This window comes from Aulostomus chinensis, chromosome 10 (assembly GCF_037954235.1).
Source record: "Aulostomus chinensis isolate RoL2024-O1b breed Wild chromosome 10, RoL_Achi_v1.0, whole genome shotgun sequence".
Lineage (NCBI taxonomy): Eukaryota > Metazoa > Chordata > Actinopteri > Syngnathiformes > Aulostomidae > Aulostomus > Aulostomus chinensis.
Window position 1 is genome coordinate 1,439,404 of NC_141329.1, and position 23,791 is coordinate 1,463,194.

At 43.1% G+C, this 23,791-nt stretch overlaps 1 long non-coding RNA gene across 1 annotated transcript; it reads right to left on the minus strand.

Moving 5' to 3' along the window:
- Positions 1-13,391: 13,391 nt before the first annotated feature.
- Positions 13,392-17,290, minus strand: LOC147254025 (uncharacterized). Its single transcript, XR_015118014.1, has 3 exons — positions 17,119-17,290; positions 16,774-16,857; positions 13,392-13,769 (listed from the first exon to the last, which is right to left on the minus strand). It is a non-coding gene; the product is annotated as an uncharacterized LOC147254025 (long non-coding RNA).
- Positions 17,291-23,791: the final 6,501 nt, after the last annotated feature.

The window sequence follows — 23,791 nt, forward strand, 5'->3', positions numbered from 1 at the left end:
CTCCTCTGATATTCACTGCAGCCTTGAGTCCTTCTGCTGTGATTGACAGTTAGAGTCCATGATAGCCATTTATAATGTGGACCGGCTTGTGCAATGACAGGCCCATGGGCAGCATGACACATGACAACCTTGAAATAGTCAAGGCTTTGTTTGCTTAGTGGAGACCCCCCCCCCCCACACACACACACACATCTCTCACTGCCTCCCCATTCTTCTGTACCTCCCTCCCTCTCTCTGTGTCACCTCATAATGGCCATCAACAAGTGATCTTTCTGGAAGCATGGGCTCGCTATAATGAATAGCCAAAGTGCTTCCACCAGTCTTTGAAAGGCTTATTATTACAGCGAGTGAGAGGCCTTCCTCACCGACCTCACCGAGGTGTGAGAGAGACAAAAGAGAGGCTAGCTTTGGGTGGGGAGGAGCGATTGAAGGGAAGCAGTTAGTTAAGGGAAGGCTTGGTGGGATACAGAGATAAAGGGTCGAGGGGAGGCTGATATGGAGGATTTATTTATAGAGGGGTAAAATGTGGGTGTGGGTGAATGAGGTGCAGTCGCATCCAGCTGAAGAGATCCTGTTAGTTGAGGACGAGAAGCGATAATGAGGGAGAAATGAGGAACGAAAAGACACATTTTGTTTTCAGGCACTGGCATTTTGCAAAATACCTCAGCCATGCTAGACCCTGCGGATGACGTCTCAATACACCCAATATATTTGTTTGGCTAATTTTAATTTTTTTACATCCGTGACTGTGGCTTTGAGGAGGCAAAAGAGTACAGACCATGAGTGCGGTGCAGGACTTTGTCTGGGACTGCTGTCAAAGCGTATCTTTAATCTCTTTTCACCCTGCTCAGCCCCCTTCTTTCTCCGAGAATCTAGGACATTCTTTTTCATCATCAGTGTGTTCCCGGTCTCTGTGGTATACTGAGCCCCAAATGCCAAAATGAAACTTCATAGTTAAGGACTCTTATTTCTGTCTGCCAGTACCTTTGGTCACAGAGACTTTCCAGGGGGAAGGTGGTGTTTGGCTGTGGCTCCGTTTGTCCTTTGCATTTATTCACAGAAAAAATAATGGATTTGGAAGAAAAAGAGGAATTAAAGCAGTGTTTGTACGTGTATTTGTTGCAAATCAATACAAAACAGGAAAAATAACTCATGCAAGCAGAGAGAAAATAATTGTTTGTTTTTGTGGGTGTTAATGAGATGTGACATCTCATGTAGACCTATTTGATTAAGATGGACTGTTGAAAGTAGAGCCATTAGTAATATGACTGCATTAGTGCTTTATTGCTATTGAGAACAGAGTCATTATGAATGTATGTTAAAATTGAAAAAACCCTCAAAGATCATCAGATTGCAACACATCTAGTTTGATGGCAGACCCTGGAGAAGGGCAATCGACATCAAGTGACTATCGTATTGCTAATGAGGATTATGTTAATATTTCTGTTGCCTGTTGGCTTTTCTTGCTATCATTGCTCTAACGACAGTTTGATGCTGTACCATTTGGCTTATGAGTCATTTTGCTGTTGTCGTAATGCCTCTGCAAGTGACAAGCAGTAATGAACAAGTAAATCACAGGACATCTTCAGTGCTGCCTGAGAACTTTCTGATGGTGATTTTTACAGTAAAAATCCTCATTACCTCCATGTGCAAATACCCAGGTGACAGTATGGAGGAAGTGCTTTAAGCAGGCTTCACTTTTTTGAGTAAATATCGGGAAGTCTTTTAAAAATGCTGCTTAAACCAGATCCACAAACTAATTCATTGTTCCGGTTGGAGCCACAAGGTGGTGCTAAAATTCTGTCCTCCTCCCTGTTCGATGGGCCCTGTGGGATTCCTTCAATGGGGCTGACTGTGTTGTTGTTGAAGGAGTTTGGCAAGCACCCGGCTAGAGTCAGTCCCAGGTTTAATTGTGTTTTGCAGAAAAATAATCTACAATGACAGAGAAAATGCAATAAAGCCATAATAAGCCAAAGAAACACCAGTTTAGACACTGAACAGAGTAGCAGTTAGCAGCACACTGCTGAGCACCGGCACCATTCTGGGTATAAGAACGGATGGGGAGTTTTCTGTTTGCCCATGTTCAGATTTAGTCTTGTGATCTATTATTCATTCTGCTGATTCTTCTCATTGCAACTGGTTTGCATAAAACCACAGCATTATTAAATAAAAGAAACCAATTGATTACTGTAGCATACTTTGGTGTTCATATACTGATATTGACCGAGCATTTGGGTTTCAAATCAATAACGGGAAGGCGAGGAGGCATTGGTGTTGGGATTCTTACACAACACGCAAAAACAAAATGCAGAACTTCAAAAAGAAAACATCTCTCGGCTCACAGCTATGTGGGGGAGAGAGAGACAGAGATTGCATTTGGAAAGCAGCAGTGGAAGATCCATAAAAAGGAGCTAAGGAAGGTTAGACACATGTGACGCTGCAGGAGCGAAATGATGTATTGGTCTCCACAACTAAACCCCACCTAAGGCAGCAGTATCGGCAGTATTTGATAGTCAATTACTTTCTGGCTATACCACCTATGGCATGATGAAGCCAATGAGGCGCGATTACCTGGGGTGTTCTTCTGTGGTCCAACATATATGGGCATATGACTGCCAGTGGAAAATTAATTAGCGAATGAAACAAGGTTACAGACACATAATGAAAGTTATTGGCCATGTCACTTCATCATTCCCCTGCCCTCCTATTACTTTTCATCAAGTCAGTCAGGCGTGAAATGGGGGTTTCAGATAATGCACGGAGGAATGTGCCACCAAACCTTCACCATCACCGGCTCCCACTCTATTTTCCCAGAGGGTTCACACATGGATGATCAAGGCATTTAGACTAATGTGGAAGGAGCCGGTGATGAGGAGGGATCGCAGTGTAATCCCATCATTACACAACAGGTAGTTCTGACCAACTAATCTGATGATCGACTGCACATTTAAAACCTCTTCAAATCAGCAGGAACACTGACAACATGGGGGTGCAACTAGGTCACCTGTCCCCCGGGGGCCTGGGGGGCACTAAAGTGCAGTATTACACCACGTGATGTAGAGTGAAAAAAAAAAAAATCTGATGATGTGTGACAGGCTCAATAAATGCGGAGGACTGGTGCACTGATGGAGAAGAGAAAGAGAGAGGGAAGCTAGCCGACATTTGAATACAGTTTTTTACCTTGTTGGGAACGTTATGATAACTAATCGCATGTTACACTCAAGTGTGTACTGCAACTGCTCTTACTGTGACGGCAGTAATGCAGTTATAAACTGGCACAAATCTTGAGTGTTTAATATTGCTCATGATTTATTACTGCATCACTTTTATTCATGATTCTACGAGATGCAACGGTCAGCAGGAGAGTCCGGGATTGGACCCGGCTCTCCGACTGGGGCCTTTCTGTGAGGAGTTCGCATGCTCTTGAGTTCCCTCCAGCGGTCCAGCTTGTTCCCACAGAGCAAAACCTCCTGCGTTACAGGTGCATTGTGGACCAGGTGACAACTATCAGCGCCGTCAACAGGCAGCTTTCACAACTAAAGTAGCTCCAGTCCATATTCAGGCTGGATGAACGGGATGCTTGATGCTCTCAACCCGGAGGGAGAGACAGCTGGGCCAGGAACATGTATCCAGCAAATATTCCTTCATGATCCTGAATGACAAATATTGCATCTTTGTCACAAACGGTTCAGCAAAGCAAGTGTCTGAGGACTACTGACTCTAATTCTTAAAATAAAGGAAATGGACACTGCTAACGGGGCCAGCAGGCTAGGGTGGAGGCCCTGCTACTTTGTTCTCTCGGGGTGAAACAAAGTGCTGCTATTCTAGCACAGCCTTCACTAATTCTGTCGTCTGTTATTATTATCAACTTTCCTCTCGCTTTCATTTTCCCACTACCACTGCTGCATCTAATTCTTCTGCCAGAAACACAGTGATAGGCTGTAATAATGAGGGCTTGTTTGCATCTATTGAGCTAGCAAGTGTTATTTTCATGCTGGTAACATCATCCGGCACAATCGAGTCCCTCCCTTCCTATACTGTTGACAATTTCTGAAATATACACCCTCGAGAAAGGAAAAAAGAGAAAACATATGATCAGCCCAAACACGGTACATTTACAAGCATGTTTTCACAATCTAGACACACGCATGTAGAACTTTAATTTTAATGTTGCACATGATGGTCATACTTTTGTCTTGTTTTTCTTATTGATTTTGGAAAACACACAAATTAGTGACAGAACATAAATGAAGGCTTGTCAATTGACAGCATTTCAACAGCAGACAACAATGAAAGAACAGCACGCAGTAAGAGACACACAATCTGTCACTTCCTTTGCTGGGCGCCCAAATGGCCACCTTTGATGTGAGGTGTGTTTGAAATCAGCAAAAATGAATACAGGCCTTTCCAAAGGTGAAGAATCAGTTATCATTTCAGTGTGCTGGATGAAAACAAAGAGCCATCAAAGGACAGCACGAGGATGGAAGCACATACTACAAAATGGCTGTCTGGGCGATTTCTAAAGTTTCAGAACTTCTACCTTTTATACTTGTGCTTGTGTTATTAATGTTTCTTTTTTTGCCCTCAGTTTAAGATGAGGCCCATCCATCATGCAGGCATCCCAGACATCAGCATGGTTCTCCAAATCAATGGCTCATTGACTGGCCCAGCAGCAGACATGGACACACGTCTGTCTCCCTGACAGTTACAAAAAAGAAACAGGAATACAAATTGGGCTTCGCTGTCTGACTGAGAGGGCAAGAGAAGAGATCATTGAAAATCATGACACAAATCCATCTCTGATTCTTGAAAACCCCAATTTCTATTTCTTTTGCCTTGGTTCCCCAAAGACCCCTTGCTTAGCACCCACCAATACAGACATGCTTGGAAGACATGGTGTCTATCTGTGTGTCTTTGGAGGGCAATGTGACCATGAGAGAAGGACTGAGGCAGGAGCCTGGTGGTGGCTTTGTTGTTTATTGATCGCAAATGTGGTGAGAGCTTGATTGAGTCACACTTTGAGATTAACATGATAATCTTTGAGCCTCTGGACGACAGTGGTGTGTGCAGGCAGGGAATACCCAGCTGTGAAGGACGGTGAGTCCAGTCGACAGGAAAAAATCACAAAAACCTGGACCGTTAATGCTGCTGGGAGGCCAAATCAGGGGAGGCACCTGCAGGAACTCAGAGAAAAGCCCAGCTGAATATTTTTATTAGCATCTTTGCATTCGCAGCTTTTTTTTTAAAAAATTAATTACTCACCATTAGATGTCTTAAATTAATGAAGAAATTCAATCTTTTTATCCATCTGCACGACCCCTTGATGAATTTGGTATTCAGAGAATACTGGCTGCACTGAAGCTAATACGTGAAGATTAAAAACAGAAGTTCCAATAAACAGAATGGGAGATCAACTGAATCCGTCAGTTGGTTCAACCCACTCAGCAGTGCAGAACCGGAACACTCTCGAGAACCTAGGTCAGGTTTTTTTCTTCTTAGCTCTAATCATAATACTTTGCTTGTACTGCAAGATGCATTTTAGAAATTGTTAACAGACATTTTCATTCTTTCATGTCTCCATCAGATTTCAGCAACAAGTCTGAAGTTTTGGGAATTCTGGATCCATGAGAAATCATCTTGATACATTTTTTTTCTCAAATACACTCCAGACATCTAATGTGAGGTTTGATAAACAAATGATAAGGTCTGGGTGAAGAATCACTTTGAGTTGAAACAGACAAAGTTTTACTGAAAGTAAACACAGTTGGTCAGTTTAAGGAGGTACAGTAATCAGATCCAGGGAGGAAGTAAACCTAAATCCCAACCCATAGAAAGTAGACTTGGAAAAAAGGCTGGAAACCCCAGAAAAGAACAAAGACAATTTGGCATCTGACAGAAGACTACAAATACTCAACATCGAATTAATGAGACACAAGTGAGCACAAAAAGCTGGCAGGAAAACACACAAAGGCAGGATGTAAAACAAACATGGACACATGAGGTATACTTTCAAAGTAAAACAACAATAATTACAAAAACATGGCAAACAATAAATGGTAATATTGGTTGTTTTATGGATAAAATGCAGAATGTCAGACCGGAGGATTCGTTCAAACCTTTAGATTTCAGTATCGATTAGAAATGGCCAACACGTGGAAACCCGCTGAGGTCTTCATCAGGTTATTATAGTTCGTACACTACACAAGGAAGCAACTCTAGCTTGTGTACATCAACCCAGCTTCAATTAGTTTATCCAGATCTGCAGGTTTTATGAATAAAATGTACCGCAACATTTTCCAAACTCTTCTCAGCCGTTATTGTTTTTGTTTTTTGCATTCAGTTCTGTAATTATGAAAATGAATGTTTTGTTTACCCGCATAATAAATTAATGTGACAGTCATATTCACTCCTTCCAGTGTGAACCCAAATGCAGACGCTGACACGATGGCTGATTCGGTTGACACAATGATTTATTGTACAGATGAGATGCACAGGGTGTTGGATGGCAGGTGGCGAGTCTGGGCTTTGTGGTTGCAGTCCAAACAAAGAACAGGTGAGCAGGGGAGGCAGGCAGGTGGCGTGGGCTGGCGAGGGACGGCTGGTGGCAATGAATCCTGCAGCCAGAGAGACAGGAAAGAACTGCAGACAAGAAACAACTCCAGAGGATGCGCACAGGTACATTCAGAAATGAGGCTCTTCTGCTGCACAGTACATTAGAGGAGAGGTCAGGTGTGCAAACTGAGAACAGGTGAGTGAAGACAGAAGAGATGCAGACAGTTAGCTACACCCGTGCCTCTGAAACAAATACACAAACACAGACAGACTCCAGGGACATGATGCAAACAAGAATGGACACACTGAAGAAAACTGGCGTCCAGCCGTGACAGAAATGGAAATAAAGGAGAGCAGAGAAAGAGAGTTGCTTTATGTTAAAAAAGAAGACAGGTACGTCAAAGAACTGAAGGTGGATCCAATCCTTAACACTCAAATATAGAAAGGGGAAATAATAATTAAACGTTTCTAATAATAAATCAATAGTTTACCCTGCTCCACATCGGACAAAGGAAGCATTCAGCCGTCTCTCTTTCATTTTAGTTTTCTCCACCAACTCTGGAAAGATTTTACTTCCTTTTCATCTTTTTAGAAATCTTCCAGCAGTGTAAAACCAAAGTTCCAGTTGCTCCCCAATCACTCCGACTTCCTAGAGAGAAGCTCTGAATTTGACAGGAGATGGGAGCCACTGATGGAATTGCCGCCAGACCCACGGGCGGCAGGCCAGGCAGGTTAACAAGTAAGTAGATGGACACCTAAAAGAGTTTGTCAAAACCAGGCTGCCTTTTCTCTGGTCTGCTGGGACTTAAAATGGAAAATTCAAGATGAAAACAAGGCTACATGGGACCACAGCAGTCTCTGTGTTCTGCAGATGAAGAGAGGATGCCTGGTCAAGCGCAGCGGGGAAGAAGGCTGGCTGGGGGGCCAGAGGGATTTGTTTGAGTGTGAGTGTGTGTGTGTGTGTGTGTGTGTGTGTGTGTGTTTGTGTTCCTGATGTTGTGGGGACCTACATGTAGAGGTGCCTACCAATAGAACATTTTCCTAAAAAAGAAACCAATTCATTGTTCTTTTTAAGAGACCTCAGTTGAGTTGTTACCTGTTGTGTGAATTTAAGTTCAATTTAGGTCAGAGGTCACGGAGGTCAGGTTTAACATAGTTTAAGTTACACCTGTCCTTAGATGGTCTAAATCTTCCCTGTGGTGTTTTTCATGCTGCATCATTGTGAATGTGGGTGGGATTTTAAAAAATGAAGATGGATACCAGAAGATGGATGCATACCAGTATACCGTGGTATACCATGGATACCAGTATACCACCACAGAAGCTCTGAGGGCTGCAACAACTAAATCTTACGTGAGACAAGAAACAAACAACCACTCATTCATCGCAGTTTGCCAGAGTGAGCAAACATCATGTGTTGTTATCATGTTAAACGTCATCTGCATGATAACAGCATCACTAACCAGCTTCACTGGACTGGACCTCGAGCCATTTTACATTAGTTGAGGTTGCAGCTTAGAATGTAATGAGCCAGTTGTGCATCATTTTTATTGTTTTGGGGTTGTTGTTGTTGTTTTTTACATTCGTTAGCAATTAGGTTCTACCAGCACAGTAATAAACAATGTAATTAGAACTGTTCCGCTAACTGATTGGAACCAAAAACAGGAGTTTCAGGTTAGTTTGTTACGCTGCAGGAGCAGAGATGAACCTCACATCCCAGATTAAACACCAGGCTGAGTAGCTTCCTTAGTCTGGACTTCACAACCAAAACTAGCGGACCTCCAGTGCACAAGTGTGCAACAGGCAGCTGACTTCTCTGTTTGTTTGTCCATCAACTGTTGCTTTTCAGTAAGGAAAACAGGTTTTTATCCAATTACTTGATTAATCGAATGCATAATTGATCAATTTCTCACTTACTGCAGTAACGCCAGCCATTTGCAATTCATAACATTGTTGTGCCATTGCACATTTTTCAGGACACAGAAGAAACCTGCTGCCCTTCGGTGAAACTGAAGTTGGAAACTAACTGTGGTGAACTTCGACAAAAACAACAATCGAAGCAGTGTCTCGTAGACTGGTGAACCAACTCTACCTGTAGCATCAATAGAAAGGATCGATATTGTTTCTCCTTAGCCTGAGCTGACTTAAGAAAAAGCATTCAAGTTTTACAAGAATTACTGCCTTGCACTCTGAGGAATTCAGATGCAGTTTCCATCCACCAATGTCCAGAAGCACCAGATACCCTGGGAGTGTAAAAAGGTTTTAAATGTTTGTTTTTAAACTTGAAATAAGACTTTTTTTGTGAGAAATGTATCCTCACTCAGCAATGACTGATGGAGAGCTTTGTCACAATGTGCAATGTCAGTCACTCGAGGTTCCCTCAATATCAGTGGAACCAGTGCGGTGGACCAGCAGAGCAAGAGCAAGCCCCCTGTCCTGGTTGTTATTCAGGGACGGGAGGTAAAGGGGGTGGAGTCCTAGAAGCCCAGTCAATGACACTTCAATGGACTCGCAAGTCCTGTTCAGGTAGAAACGTTCCAGCTGCTCCCCTCAAGGAGACCCTTCAGTCTCCAGCTCACTAGACTCCTAAAGAGCTTCTATTTGTCTAAAAATGCAGTTTTGACATTCTTTGGATTTCTGAAATTTTTTTTTTTTTAAAAACTGATATAAATATCAGCCTTCAGTTATTAAAATACAAAAAAATGCTTGTGATTTATTGGGTCACAGCCAAAATGAATATCTTTCCATCTGAAAAATTCTTTTCAATGAAATAAATTTGCTTCCCCACATGATTGGGGTTTAGCAGATAAACCAGTGTTTGTGCTGGAGGTGGTACTCTCATACTCCACTAGTGTCAGAAAGTTCAGTGTTGACTGGAGCCTAAATACTCAATTAATTAATCCAATTAAGTCCTCCAAACCACAACGTTTTCTTTGAACTTGTCATCCATGACATGTAACAATGCCCATCAACAGGAAAACGAATTGGAGATCCAAATCTGCTGCACATCTCTTTTCTGATCAACTGAGGCTGATGTTGCAGTCCCTGCTCCTCTTATTAGAAATCCTCCAGCAGTTTCTCTCTCCATCATCAAGACTAAAGGGTCAGTGGTTCTCCCATCAAAACGACTTCCCAGGGTGTAGCCTGGAATTTGACAACAGACACAAGCCACTGATGGGATTGCTTTGAGACCCGCGGGTGGTGGGCCAGGCAGCCTAACAAGTACGTGGGCCCACACTGAAAAGAGTCTGAGGCTCAGTTGTCTTCTGACGGAAGGCAGTCTGGATGGCCAGAGGGTGTATGTGTGTGTGTGTGTGTGTGTGTATGGGGGCAATTAATTGTGGGAACTCACAATCGCATCAATCATGGACTACCAGAGAAGCAGGTGTGCGCGTCACGTGTCCTTGTTGTCCAAGAGAGTGGAAGGATAAATCTAGCCGGCAAAAAGTGGAGCAACTTATTGTAAACAAATTATGCAGATCAAATACAACAGGTCTTTAATTATAAGAATTTAAAAAAGTATTTTTCTTTATTTATTAAGATTAGGTTTGTAGTTTTTGTTTGCAGTTTGAATTGTACTTCTCTTCTTCCCTGCTTGTGGAGGGATTTACGTTATTATGTGCATGACATCAGCGCGTTTTCTTGTTGGTAGCTGAGTGACAGAGGTATTTGAGGGAACCATTCTTACTCTGTAGATTCACTTTTATACTGCATTGATGTTACTGAACGACACAGAGGTGTCCATGTGCACGGCCAGCTTTTCTTTGCTGTCAAGCATCTGCAGCCATGGTGCACTGGCAGTCCTTCAGAAGACTCTCCTGCTTCTGAGCTTGTTGTTAAAATAAATTCCAAGAGAGGGGAAAATGTTCTGGAACCTTCTTCCCTCCCACTTTACTAAGTATTGGAACAGACCTTTGTTTATTGTGTGAGTTATGTTAACGTCTGGTGCTCTAAACAAGTGTCATCTTGTAACTTTAAATGTTCATGCAGCAGCACTTAAAAACTTATTTTCCTCATTGTTAACATCACAAATTTAAACGTGCTACAATTTCTTCATCTCCTCCGACTTACTTTTTCAGAGGCAGAGACAACAGACAACCTAAAACATCAGCGGGGTGGGGTGGGGGGATGTCAGGGGCACATAATCACATTTTGTTTAAAGCAATAAGAAGAAAGACAGTTGAAGTGCCAGTGAACCCAAACCTCCACTGAAACGGGTCACATTACACCTTTCATATTTCATTGACATGGATTTATTTAGTCAGTGTGGAGGGGACAATTAAGAAATACTTTTTGTTGATGTCTGCACATTTCTTTAGCCTCAACAACCCTGCATCCTTGTCTAATTGTCTGTTCCAGCTTTCGTCAGGTGTCCATCTAGGTGAGAGAAACATGCCCCCTCAGGTGAGACATCCCAGTTCCTCCCACTGCGCTTGCATCACATATAGCGTGATGTCTGTCTTGGCTGCTACAAGTATTACAGGAGTCATATGTACTCTCACAGGTACACGACTGCCAAAGCGCATTAACTAGTACCAAACTCTAAATAATTAAGTATCTGTGTGACATGGCTTGGCAAGAACACTGCTGTATGATTAAAACTTTATCACCATGCACTGTGAAAAGTTTCCAAAACAATTAATTACCAGAGTATTAATGGTGCCTTGTGCTATGTAAAACATGATAAAGTACTTAATTAAAAAACCCATTATATTTCATTTTTAGAATTTTGGAATGAATACAGCACTCTTTCTCCCTTCTGTCTTCCACACAATCGCGCTGGTTCTTTTCTTCCTGCTTCAGCAGACATTCACGTGTCACCTCTGTGGATCCTGGGTGTGTATGAACTTCACAAGTCACTGTCAAAATTTATATTAAAATCCCTGCTCATTCTTAAAAGTCTCATTCAGTTTGCTTTCTTTCTTCTTTTTTCAAAACAGAAATCGAGAAATTAATTTCCGTTCTCCTCGGGTGCAGACGAGGATCCAGAGACAGAGCAGCTCTGACTCGTGGTGAGTGTACGAGGGAGATGAACGCCTACGTGACAGCTGTACTTTTCTTCTCTACCTCTTAACAGAAGCTGCCCCTGCCCACACTGGCACAGACCCCCTGCCCTCATGGTTTATGGAGTCAAACTGCATCAGCGTAGATTCTGAAGAAGCGTTTTGTAGCACCTGACCTCTACCTCCTTGACGTTCTCTGTCCAAGACCATTTGCCACGTTTAAATATCAAGGCGGCACAATAGCGAGTGCTTGATATGTCCCGTCATAACAAAACTCATCCAAAGGTCCTCATCCACACAGAAGGGCTCTCAGCCATGCTAAACAGTCCCTACCGGACATCAACACCAGAGGAACATGCAGCTGAAAGGTTGGCCCGACACGGAGGAGAGTGGGAGCAGCAGTGAGGCGGCACTGGTGCTACTGGTTCCATTCGTCAGCATCATGGTGGTACATAGTCACAGCTCTTTTTTTGTTTTTCTCTTCCCTCCATTTTATGAGAGTGAAACCTGACACGATAGGAGGTGACAAAGGTGATGTTGGTACAGACAGGATATTACTTGAGACGCACATCGCACTTATGTTGATGTGATGAGGTTCTTGGTGAGGGGATAGGGCCTGATTAAAAAAAGACAATGATAATAAAAATTTAAAATCCTGATATAGTGGTAATGAATATTTGATATCACAGTAATAATAAAATGTTCCAATAATATTATCATCAATGTAATAAATTAATGATTGTTATATTATATATACATATATCTCAATGTGAGGCCAGCATCAAACACCAATCTGAAGCTGTATTTTTATTAAAGTTGGCCTGACATTTAAGGTGGACCACCACAACTCTCCTACCCGAGAACCTTGATGGCTCATATAGCATCCCCAACTGGGCTTAACGACCTAAGACAGCAGGGTGAAGCTCTGAAACGGTCCAAACATCCATGAATCGAAGGGGAGTGACTTGTGGAAGCTGCAGATATTTAGACATCATCATGACTATTGTCATTGAAGAGTAAAGGGTCATAGAGAGGAGCACAACCGTTGGCTGAGGCAAGAAAATAAAAGAAATGTATGATCTTATTTCACATCCTTGAAAATTTTACCCAGATGAGCTTAGCGTGTGTGTGTGTGTGTGTGTGTGTGTGTGTTCATGACACTGAGGAACAGAAAAGAAGGATAATTTTCTGCACTCTCTGAGAGAGGCATTCCTCAGGACAAAGGGACTGGGGAGAAAGGCAGATTACAAGGTTGAACAGGAGAAATGAAGTGACTGTGCATGCGCATTTATGCAACACACACACACACACACACACACACACACACACCTGACACCACTGTTTTCTCCTCTCAGAGCCTCGCCAAATCTGACTCCACCCCACTAGCTCACGGCCGCCTGCTCTCCCAAATCCCTCTCTGTTCCCAAATTGCTTGTCAAAAGGACGAAATTAGAAAATAAAACTGTGCGGCTGACAAACAAGATTACATGCTGTTTGCACCTGGCTGTGGCAATTAAAGCTCTGATGACAGGCAAGGATGGCCTCCTAATGTGGTGTCTCAAGGCATATCAGTGTTTTCACAACAAGATTGCGCCCCACGTGCCATTTTGGCAGCACTGGCAGCCTCACAGCCTGTCACTCCGTGGTCCTTTGTGCTGTCTACTGCATTCTGGTGAGAGCACGTCTGGGGTTCGCTTTATTGAGATATTCTTAATTAAACTGTGGCAACTGATACAGCCATACAAGTATCACTCCCATGATTCGTATTTTAAGGCAAATTTAGCAGACACAATTAGGAGAGAGATTAGAAGGGAAAAAAGAACAGACTTGCCTTTTGAAACACAGTTCAAATTGAAATGATTTAAAAGTGATATGCACATCAAGCAACATCTGCATCGTTCTTGCACTCAGAACTCATCAGCTGTGAGTGCCCGTTCAGGTCATAAGGCAGATTTTGGAGCTTCAAGTGCCATCTAGTGGCCATAGTAACTATGGAAGGAAATCTGATGACCTCAACACAGAGAGAGAGGGTGAGAGTAAGGATGGGGGTTGGAGGAGGAGGTGGATTCCAACCATCAGACTCGGTCCCATCCCCGCTGCCAACAGCGAGGGGAGGATGCTGGTCGGGTGGATGCTGCAGCTGGAGGCAGTCGCTAGAGGTGAGAAGGAACTGCTGTGGTCACCGTCACTGCAGACAGGCACTTCCTGGTTCAGCTGCAAGGCAAAACATTTTTAAAAACCACAACTGTACCTTGACCAAAGATCTGATTTGAAACCAAACCATGATCTTAATCCTAACCAGGTGTTAGACCGTGACATGCTTAGTGTTGCATCACAGGGTTGGAACAAATGACTTGTGTGGTTGTTTGGGCTGCAGGACTCGTTGGAATTCACAAAGCTTCATCCCAAAATCTCGTCTGTTGCCAACAGATTCTGCACTCATATGCTGAATCTGTTTATAGGGATTAAGCACTTCTTAATTTGATGTGCTGTGTGTTCTGTGTAAATATTGCTGTCTGAGGCTTTCACTTCAAGCCCTCATGTGCAGCACTTTCATCTCCGGGGATTTTCTGAAAACCCCTTTATCTTAAAAAGCTCAATATGAGTGACAGTAGATGAGCAAACAAAATGTTTTAATGTACCACTTAAACATGATGATTGCTTTCTTCCCTCATATTTGTGTCAGAATAATAAAACTGACCCCTTGTGCAAACAGACGCCACATCATTATTTTATAAGTTTACGGAGTTGAATGTGGTAAATTATGTACCCTTGGCTTTCTTCTGAGAGACAGACCTTTCCCTCTACATTAGTGTGGGAACTGCTGAGATGAGGGTGATGTCTATATGCCGTATGCTCGAGAAATGTATCAAATCCCTGAAGAGGCTAAAGCATGAAAGAAGGCCCAATTTAACTGCTGAGTTCAAAACAACAATAGATACTGGTACTGTAAGTGTAAATCTATGCTCCTACTCGGTTTGATGCCCTGCAGTACTTACATGCCAGCATATGTTGTGACATTATATGTAATTGCTAATATTTGCACTTCACTGGCGCAACTCCTTTCACATTTCTATTGTTGACTCAGATGTTTCTAGTTTTGATTAGATTCCTTTTTTGTCCTTGGCTTGATATCAAAATAATAATGCCAGTGTTTCTCCTGCCCTTTTGGCTCCTTCACTGTGTTTTCTGATTGTGATTTGCCTGTAAAGAGCTCAGCCCTCCTCATTAGCACTTGCTCTCCTCTTGCTCTTTGGGGGAGAAGCACTACCTCTCTGTTTGCTGGTTTCCACTGTCTTTCTGTGGAAGGATATTGGAGACCGGGGGCTTCACCGTGACAGATGGTGGCTGCTTTGTGACCCTTAGAGATTGGCAAGCCCTTCTGTCCCCTCCTGATTGAGTGTCTAACTAACAGTCGCTCTCCTCACATCAAACAACATGTTATCTCAAGCTGCTCCCACTTGGCCCACTTGCTGCAATGGCGGTGTCAGATCCTGACAGCCGTGTCATCTGCTGATAGCACTGATGGCATTGAGGCCTGATGAATGACACTTTTATTAAATTAGTCAAACAGGTTTGAATGAAGATCCCTGGTTCACTTAAATACTGAACTGAGACTCAATAATCAAGGATTCTATGCAGAGGAACACGTACTCATCATGCTTTCGTTTCCACAAGTGGGTATGCTGACGTGGTATTGGAGGGAAAACTGCTCAGTGTTCAGTGTGACTGGTTCAGCTGGCTTCTTTTGACAGACATTAATTGGATAAAAAGATTTTTAAATTATCTGAAAGGAAAATTGAGCTTAGAGGACATTACGTGATTTTCAAGACATATCTCCTGTTTGTCCCTGAGAAGCTGGCACGAGCAATGGTGCTGGCTGAAAATGAACCAACCCTTCCGGATGAATCCTTTTCAAGTGCGATAGATGACTTGATGAATCAACCTTTCTTGACATGAAAAAGAAGGACACATTCCATTTCTGTATCAGTAATATCATCTACACACAAATAGGACCGAGCCAGTGGATTAGATTTAGTGTCTATCATTATAAGAGAAACCATGGTGCCTTTTCTTTTTTTTAACTGGTAAAAACTAAAGGTCAGACAGGTTCAGTCAAAGGAGCAGATACTGGGAAAGAGTCAGTCCAGCCTCCCTCAGACATGTGGACATATCAGGCTGGTCTTCTGCTTATTCCAGTGGCTCTTTATTATCACAGTTTGCTGCTCACGCAGGTTTCATGGTCCTGGTAAAATGGGCGGATTTATATTTCAAGGACAGTCCCAAAGTGTGTCTGACTAAGGCTTTGGTCTTACAGGTGTGTTTCCTTTCGTATGTACTGGGGTACACACGTAAAACACACCACTGTTGTCAGCCTATTTAAGAGCAGTGGACTTGTATGTCTGTGGAGCGCAGCAGCACATTCTTGTCTGAGTTCCCTGTAGAAAGCAGAGAGGTATTTAATGCTGATGTGCAGTTCCTGTGAGTACTAAAGTGGGAGAGCGTGTGGTCGCTCAGGTTTGAAAGGTTCCCACATCCAGTTTTCCACCTGACAGTGAAGTAATGCAACAGAGGAAGTGAGCTAATGGCATTGTGTTCCTCCTACACCAAATATCGTGTGTAGTCGTCACTGAGAAGGTGACAATATTCACAAGAATAAAACAGTTCTGAAGAGGAACATTTCTCCTGCAACAGCCTTGATTCATTCCGCCGGTGACTCTGCCTGCTCGTGCCAGCTCCTTCATTGCTCTCTCCATGATGGCGCCAAACCTTCTTGTGCCTTTACTGAGATATCAAGCAGAGGAGGATGGATAGGTGCTCACTAGTGCCTACAATCCTCCTTTTCTCAGATAATATGAAAGTATCTCCAAAATAGATGCAAGTTTCATGCTACAGGCAATTATCTGGTACTGCAATTGACAGCAGAAGGGAAGAAAAATGAAATCAATATTCAAATATGAGTTCTCAGCGAATTTGAAAACAGCTTTGAATGATGCAGAAATGCCCTCAATATACACAGAGGTGCACGATTTAAAGGAATCTGCAGAACAGTTTGTTCTTTTTGCTTTTGCCTCTGTTTGTTTGTTTCTAATGCAGTGTTTCATTCAACAGAAATACTGAAGTAGATATCAAGGACACCCAAAGTTGCTCTTCAAAACTATTTCACCTGAAATCCCAGAATGAATAAAACAACAAAAGTATATATTTATTCTTTCACCTTCTGCTGCTGTGGCTTTCTGCTAAACTGTGCACACTGATTGTGTCTGGATTTCTGTCCAGACAGCCATTAGGACGCCGCTTCCTGGAGGAAAGTTACTGCTTTAGACTCAGTCCTCTGTGACTGTGTGGAAATAACACAGAGGATAAAGTGTCCCACTCCGTCACCAGCTGCGTTTCTGCAAAGGGGTTTTCATGCACATTTTGCTTTTCATAGAAATGTGCAGAAACTGACTCAAACTTTCAAATGACAGCTCCTGCACTGGTTTGAGGTGGTGAATGAAGGTGAAAACAGGAGGCTACAACTAATCTGAAGAAACACTGACGTAGTGCAACTGTAACTCACGTGACCGGGCAGCTGTTCCTTCCCGTTATTTGCAACCTTTGTCTTCCTCTCCAGAGAAGCAGCACCATGTCCAATACTAGCTGGCACCAAGGAACGAGTACATGTTTAACTGAACGCAGTTCCTCCAGACTTCTCTCAATCCTTCACTGGAAAACCTTTGAGGCCAACCTGTTGCATTTCCTGGTTTTCTTCCTCTGTGCTGCCTGTTACAGCCTTTGTAATGTTGCCTACACCGCCATCTTCTGATGGAAATATTATGTAACCTGGTTTTTTTGTGTGTGTTTCAAACCACCTCTTGGAAGCAGCTGTAATTAGCTTTCCTGTTTTGCAGAATTTGTATAATTTTCTTGACAAAACATGGATTAATGTCAAGTAAAAGATGGTTCATGTGAAGGTGTCAGTTTATCTGGGCAGGGGTGAGTCTTTGGGGTGGGGGCGGGGGGTGGGGTGGGGTCATAACTTGAAAAGATTGAGAACTACTGCAGAAGTAGAATAGGCCAAATACAGCAGACAGTAAGTGTGACTCAGTAGACCATAAAATCCTGATTGGAATTCAAGCGAACTCCAAACAGAGACTTCTGGGTGAGATTGTGCCTCTACCTTTCTCATCCATCTGTCTCACTGCAGTTCATATTCTCCCCATCTGTTCCCACTGATCAATTTCTGGGTCCAGGATGATCACTCATCAACAGACCAACTCCCAGTCTCACAGTGTGGCCACGTGCACCGCATCACTTAACTGTTCTCTGGCACCTCTGAAGCTGATGGAATGATACGTTTATTGACCCGCAAACACTCGCTGGACATTGACTCTTGTCTTACTGGAGTCTTGGTTTCAAGTACGCTATTTATATAAGTTTAAGCTATGAAGGAGAGAGGTTATAGGGGGAGGATAGACCCCCCCCCCAAAAAAAAAAGAAACACTGACAACTTGAACAGTTCTGATATTCATGCTGCCTCATAGTTTATGTTTTACCATTTGATAATGTAAAAGCTTCTCCATCGTGGATCATGTGTTCGACCTGCTGCCCTCAGGCTGAAGGTGCAGCTCAGTGAAAGCCCACACCTCCACACTGACAGTTTCTTTCTCTGGGCTAGAAGATCGTTGAACCAACAATGATCCTGTGCAATATTTGGACTATTTCTTATTTTATCTGTGCAATTATGTATGCCTGTGTCTTATTTTTAGCGAGCTCTTATTGAATTTTTATGTTCTATGTTTCTTAAAGCACTGTCTCATAATCTCATTGCATCTCATGACAGTGACACGTTCGACTCTGTTCTATTCTTTTCTATTGTAGACTTCACTCAAAAAAAGCAATTCTACCCGATAAGATATGCCTTTTAATAATCAGCATTTATTTCCTGGATATTCTGTTTTCTTATCTGATCGTCCGAATCATCTGATAGCAGAGCAACAGCTCTCTGTCAATGCTACTTCATGAGAAGGTGTGGGGGCACTGAGGAGTGTATTCACAAGCCAATTAAAAGATGTGTGTGTGCCTGTGTGCGTGTGGGTGTGTGTGTGTATGTGTGTGTGTGTATGTGTTGGGGGTGGCGCTCTGGCCTCCTTGAGCCACAATTAGCATCTGAGCAGGAACTTACACATTGTTAATGAAATAATTAACTCCAATACAGCTGGATATCCAGGCAACGATGTGACAGAAACGGGAATTGCAGCATGTGATGCAGATCAGGAGAGGGAGAGCTACCGCAAACAATGCTAAGGTATTAAAAAGGTACTGGAGCACACAATAAATCCCTCAATGAATGACTGACTGTCCTCCTGAAGAGCACAATGAGGGACATTTAAAAATAGAAGGGATATGCATAAAAAGAAAATTGGTAAATGGAAAACACCATAAAATAACAAAGATCAGAAAAGATATCACCAATAATACACAAAGCAAAAGAAGGCAAAAACTGCTTTTTGGGTTGAAGCTCGAGGAATTAGCAGCCTGAAAGGACATTGTCTCACCAGCGTCGTGACACACTTCACATTATGAATCATCTTCATAATCACGGAACGGCAGTTTCAAGAAAGCAGGCGGTGAACAGGATGGCTGTGAGATTCGATGAATCCGGAGTCACGCCACCTGTACAAGGTTTAGTCCTCCCCCTCTGATGGGTCAGCATAAACAACAACGAACCCACAGATGTACAGATACTGGAATATTGTTGAAACAACTGTACTCTGTATATACCAGTATGTGCAGACACACTCTGACATCGAGACACGGCTTGGATATTATCCTGCTATTGAAACTAATGGGAGCTGGCATGTACATGCAGCGCCTCATAAACATTTTACATTATTCTGAAATACTGAGGCAACGGCAGCGTGCATGGAGAGAGCTTCTGCCTGGTCCTCACGTGAAGTCATCAATAATGAGAGCTTTCCTCCACAAACATGAAGCAGTTCCACTGGCAAACCTCTCCAGCAATCATCGCCATAGTGGCATCACGCTCCAACATCATGTCATACATGGAGAAGGCAGCCATGGGTTTGACCTTGACCTGCTCTGAATTGGAGAACAGAAACATACAATAATCTGGAGTGTTTTGCATTTCACGTTTGTCTGTGCATCGACAGCAGGGGTGGGGACCCATGTGCCATGGAGGGCCGTGTGTGTGCAGGTTACCCTTCTAACCAAACACTTAAACTTTGTGGTGGCCCAGTGGTGTGGGCTCCTGGTCAGCAGCAGCTGAGGATGGACCAGAGCGAATGACCTTGTGCCATTTAGAAACCCGTGTAAGCAACTCTTTCTTTTCCCTCGCAGGTTCCAAACAAACCAGCTGAAATCCAGTTGAACCAGTTCATTTAAGTGTCAGGATCACAATGTTTTTCCTTTGATTCCCCCTTTCCCTCCTTCCCTTTCGGGGGTGTCTTTGTTTTCCCTGTGCTTTGTGTTGGAGGTGCTGGGTGGAGCTGGAGCTGCTTCATCCTGAACACCTGCAACCAATCCGCTGATCAGCAGTCTGCAGACTCACATACATGCTCGGTTCATCTCTCCAGTCTTCAGCAGATTGTATGTGAACCCCGGCGTTCATGGTTACCTTTCTTATGTGCGCTGGTCTGAACTGGCCCTTACAGGAACGTACATTATGTTCTCTTCCCTTTAAGTATCAAATTGCAAGTTGCTGAGTCGGCCAAGATGTGACACTACAGGTACAACAGAGGTGCTTCAGCAACTTCTGACATTCATAGTTGTATAATTGTGTTACTGGGGGAACTGAAGACTGATATGTTGTGGGCAGGTAAATGACATTCTTGCATAAAATATAATGCTCTCAAAACACAACTTTATGGACAAAGTCTGATCAGCTGCGTTCTTCCTCTAAAATGACACATCGTTGTCGCTCTCAGTTAAAACAGATATCTCACATTTTCCTTACTTGCTCAATTCAAGACAAAAAAGGTACATTTAAAAAAGGAGACTCTCTCCTGCTTCTCATTGGTTCTCTAAGTCTTTTCTGGTCCAGGAGGAGCTCTGTCACATTTCTGCCTAAGAAGACAAGTGCTCCCGCAGCTCTCTCTCCTGGGTTCTCAACCCTATCCCTCTCTTTGAAGATCCTTTTTTTTGCAGCATCTGCTTTTTTTCCCTCCCCCAGCCCACTGCTTCATTGCCTCCATGCTTCTTTTCACACTTTGATTGCGTGTATCTCTCATCGGAGTCCTCTGGCTAATTGCATCATTCTAATGGTATTTTTCATGATCATACTCTGTGGTAAGTTGACATTTCATGCAGCTTATTAATTAGAATTAGTCAGAAGAGTGAAGAGAAAGTGCTGATCTGGAGTTTGGGTGTAGAAATTGCAATTGTCCTGGATCTTGGTTTAGGGTATTGGGACCATGAGGGGATCAGGAAATGAGTCTTCGATCCAAAAGATTACATCATTCTTGGCTAACCCCATTATTTTAATCCAATAACATTACCAGTATAAATAACTGGGTCTGTGTTCATACCAGTACATGTACATGAGTGTTGTAGTGCTTTTAATGCCTATTGATGTATTATCTCACTTGGCTGCAGCCATGATCAGCAGCATCCACACAGCAGCAGAGCTTGGCCTGCTAGAGTTGAGAGTAGGTGTCTCTACACACACACACACACACACACACACACACACACACACACACACACACACACACACACACACACACACACACACACACACACACACACACACACAAGTGGCAGTGAGGATGTTGGATGTCTCCTCCTCTAGCTGCAGGGTTTATACCTCTCTCTCCAACTCTGTCTCCCTCTCTTCTGCCTCTCTCAGTCACTCTGAGATGCTGCCATGTCAGTGCAATTTAACAGTTCTTTGATCCATGTCCTGAGATGGAATGGCAACAAATTAAGCAAATTATTTGAACCCCCAAAGGGCCCAAGGCAAAGAGGGAGGTGGAGGGAGGAGGGACTGAAGAATTCCACAGTTGTTAAAACAGGGGTCGAGTGTGACTGCCAGAGACGACAGCAGGAAGATAAATACGTATCGCGCATATATATATATATATATATATATATATATATATATATATATATATATATATACACACACACACATTTTCTACCTCTTGGTGGGGGGCAGGGGTGGAGCCCATCCCAGCAGCCTTCCCCCTGGACGGGTCACCAGTCCATGGCAGGGCCAACACATAGAGACAGACAACCATTGGCTCTCCCAGCCACGCCTACGGTCAATTTAGAGTCTGGATTAACCTGGTCCCTCTTGATGTCTTTGGACTGTGGAGGAAGCTGGAGTACCAGAGAGAACCCAGCAGGAACAGGGAGAACATGGAGACTCACCCAGAAAGACCCCGTGCTGCAGCCGGGGCTCCACCCACAACCTTCTTGATGGGGGGCCGCAGTGAGGACCACTGCTCCACCCACAACCTTCTTGCTGGGGGGCCACAGGGAGGACCACTGCTCCACCGGGCCGCCCATATATATATATATATATATATATATATATATATATATATATATATATATATATATATATATATACACACACACACACACACAGAACTGTGCCTTGCATTTATAAGGAAATCAATTGTGGGGGTGGGGGGCACTCCTGTCTATTTTCCTTTTCTATTTATTTTCTGAGCAAAACAATGTTTGCTATTTACTCCCTGATGTTTCTCTGTGGTTTTGATATATTGTTCTTGTAGGTCCTGCTGGGATGTTGACAATATCTTTTAAGAAATAGCTAAAGAAAAATGTAGGGAAGCTCTATTGCAAACCTTCAGTGTTCAAAACGACATCATAGTGAAGCATTAGCATCGTGTTTATGCAGGTACATTCATTTGCACATTTCAGTCAGGGCACGACTTTACCGCTGCTTAAAGCAGCAGCGGTAGTTGGCATGTTTGTTTTCTGCCAGCAGGCTTGCAGACTTTTATAAAACTTGGACGAGGGATTTAGCATGGGCCAAGGAGGAACAAGAAGCCATTTAAAAGTGAAAAAAAGTATTTACTTTTGTATTGCACAGTCAATTCCTTCTCTGCCCCGAGATAACTTCTGTTATGAGTTTGAGCGCAACATAAATAAAACTGAATGGAATTCAGGAGACCACATACTGAGGGGCGAAGTCCTGCAGGCTTTGTCCACTCACAGTCTGGGGTCCTGAAACAACGCTTGTTATTCAGTCCAGCTGCTGTCATTCCACAGTTATTTCTCTCACATGAAATGGTGCATAAAGAAGTTTCTTGGCTGCATCGATTCATGCGTTACAATTCTTTCCTTATTTAATCCAACAAAAATCACTGGGTTGAGCATGCACGCGTGCTACAGCTTACCAATTTGCCGCCCTGGCAGCATAGAGTGACGCTAACTGTCACTCATCCATGATTATCTGCTCAACAGATTGGAACTAATCCAACCTGTGATGAAATATGGTGAAGGGCTGACGCCTCATCTATGCAGAGAAGAGAATGGATTTCTTTGGTGCATGTTTACACTGATCAAACAATGAAATCTCCTCTGCTCCTGCTGGTTCACCTCAACGACTCAGACGACCATGAACCTTGAGAAGAGAGAAGGTTGTTCAAGCAAACTTGCTGAAGTTTCTTGTCCATCCCTCATGGTGTAAAATCCAAGCTGCTGAACTCGTGACAAACATGAGAACACTTGGCACTTTAACATGTGCAGTGTGCCACCATGGGACCTGAGCCGCCTGCACCCTCAGTCGCTGATTCAAGGTTATCACTTCACATTTTGAATAGGTTTTATGCAATTAAGTTTACATAGGATGCAACTTCAATCACTGGGTAAAGCTGTTATTTTTTTCTTTATTTTTTAGCTGTAAAACACCAATAAAAATACAATGAATATGCTGCAGTCATCGGCTGATGAATTTTCATTTCATTGATTTTGCTGCATCTTTTTTCCAATACGTATCACCTCCTGACAGATGGTTGTGCTGCCACAGTTAGAAATGTGCGATAAAAATAATAAAGGTGACGTAGGCTCAAGTTAGTTTCTAAGAACCACATCTTTCTTTATAAAGGAGGACTGAGTGATGTCAATCATGAGCTGCCCTCTTTCCTCAGTCCCCGCTCCTGAAATAACAAGCCTCCATAATAGTCTCCATTCTTGCTGTCATGATTATGTTACTTTCTGCCTTCAAATTTCAGAGAGCCTCCTGAACTACAGCCCTCGACTCA